This window comes from Rattus norvegicus, chromosome 8, assembly GCF_021556685.1.
Source record: "Rattus norvegicus strain SHRSP/BbbUtx chromosome 8, alternate assembly SHRSP_T2T, whole genome shotgun sequence".
NCBI classification, from domain to species: domain Eukaryota; kingdom Metazoa; phylum Chordata; class Mammalia; order Rodentia; family Muridae; genus Rattus; species Rattus norvegicus.
The window spans coordinates 112243128-112245040 of NC_141541.1; positions in this window are offsets into that span (position 1 = coordinate 112243128).

The following is a 1913-nucleotide window of genomic DNA, read 5'->3' on the forward strand; positions in this document are numbered from 1 at the left end:
ATGTCAAATCCAATTCTCTCACTGGCTGAATTTATGAAATTAATATAGAATCCTTTGAAGAAAAATTAACTTGGACGCATAACAAAAGCTCACACCTAAAAATGTAATAAAATTGTTTGAATAGGAAAATGGTAATTTTCTGATAAAAAAATAAAACCATCCGATGCGTGCCACAAATTATGAATACAAAGTAGCCGCTGGGGTCACTCGGTGTTTGGTATGCGTGTTAAAAGTCAAAACGGAGGGGGTTGGGGATTTAGCTCAGTGGTAGAGCGCTTGCCCAGGAGGCGCAAGGCCCTGGGTTCGGTCCCCAGCTCCGGAAAAAAGAAAAGAAAAAAAAGTCAAAACGGAAGAAAATAGCTGCGATGCTGCCTTTAAGGAGCCTCGTGGTGAGAGCACCAGTGAGAGAGAGGATGATGGGAAATTCATTCCGTTGGTTGGGTTTGGGGTGCCTGTGGAAGTGAGAGGCTTAAAAAAAAATCTTCTTTCGTTATCTGCAATGGAGAGAGAGCTAAGAGGGCCGACGATGATTGACAGGAGCCAGGGATGCTACGGAAGCAACAGCTGATGGTTCTTGAAGCGTGGAAAGGGAGGGCTTACTCAGCGTCAGGTATGGGGCCATTGCGTGGGGTGTTACAATGAGGAAGGAAGACGGGGTTCAACTCCAAATATACACTGGCCAAGTAAGGGGGGGTGGGGAAGTGGGAGGGTGGGAAGTGAGGAGGGTGGGGGTGGGGGAGTGGGGAGTGGGGAGTGGGGGATGGGGGGTGGGGGGTGGGAGGGTTATTGACCCTTAGAGCAGCTTCCGTGTGTCTAAGAAGGTCTTAAGGTTTACTGCCATTTGTGTTACAGCTCCCCGGCTGGGACCTGAGATCTTTGGCCCTACTGGCTTGACAGCCCTCTAAAATCTCTCTGCCTAAAGTTTCCCTTCTCTGATTCCTTGCAGCCATCTACTCTCCTCCAGTCTCAGCTCTAGGCTTTCCTTTGCCACCCTTCTATCTCCATTGCTCATCTTTCTTCTCTGGCCTCCCTTGTGTTACTCAGCGGCTGCTCTGTTAGCTATCAGACAGTAGATTGCCTTGCCGGACCACAGGTCGTTCTTCACCGACGTTCTTACCTCTGATGCCGCTCTGCTTCCTCAGCTGCTTCTCTCTCTGCTTCCGACTCATCATATCGCACTTCCGAAAAGAGTCATGAGAAGCCTTTCATTGGGGCTAATGGTGTAACACGAGGAGGACCAGCACAGGAAAGTATCTCCCAGCTCACTCTGAGCCTAGATAACCTACTCAAGTAGCCAGAGGGGTATGTGTGTTGGGGAGACGGACCACTCACAGCAATAGACTTTCAGCTCAGCAGGGAGATCACTCTTCATTTAGCCCAGGTGGAAGCCACTGCAGGGTCATCCAGAGATCAATTAGATTTAGGATAACCCAAAGTCTTGTACTGCCTGTTTCAAACAGGCCTTCTGGAGACTACGCCTTCAGGGACCCAGGAGATCAGCTCCAAACATTGTGTGGTTTTTCTCCATCTAGTGTTCAAGAATGCTCTTGCTGGTTTTTTGACTGACAGTCACTAAGGGAACCAGGGAAACACAGAAGAATCCAGCAACTGCTAAAGGGAAGTCAGATGGCTCCATTCCCCCAACATCTTCTCTTGCTTGCAGAGAAATAAACTAAAGTGTGCTTACACTATAAATTTAAGCTAGTAATGGTTTTGAATAGGCTTTTAGCGGGGCTAAAACTTTAACACTGCCCAGTGACCTAGGGGGAGGTAAGTTCCCCTTATCTATCTTGAGGAGACTTGCACAATCCTTTAAGTCAAATCAGTCTGCCATCATACATCAAGTTAATTTTTCTCTTGTGTGTTGTATGTGCATGCATGTGTGTGCAGATGTGCATGACTGTACCTATGCA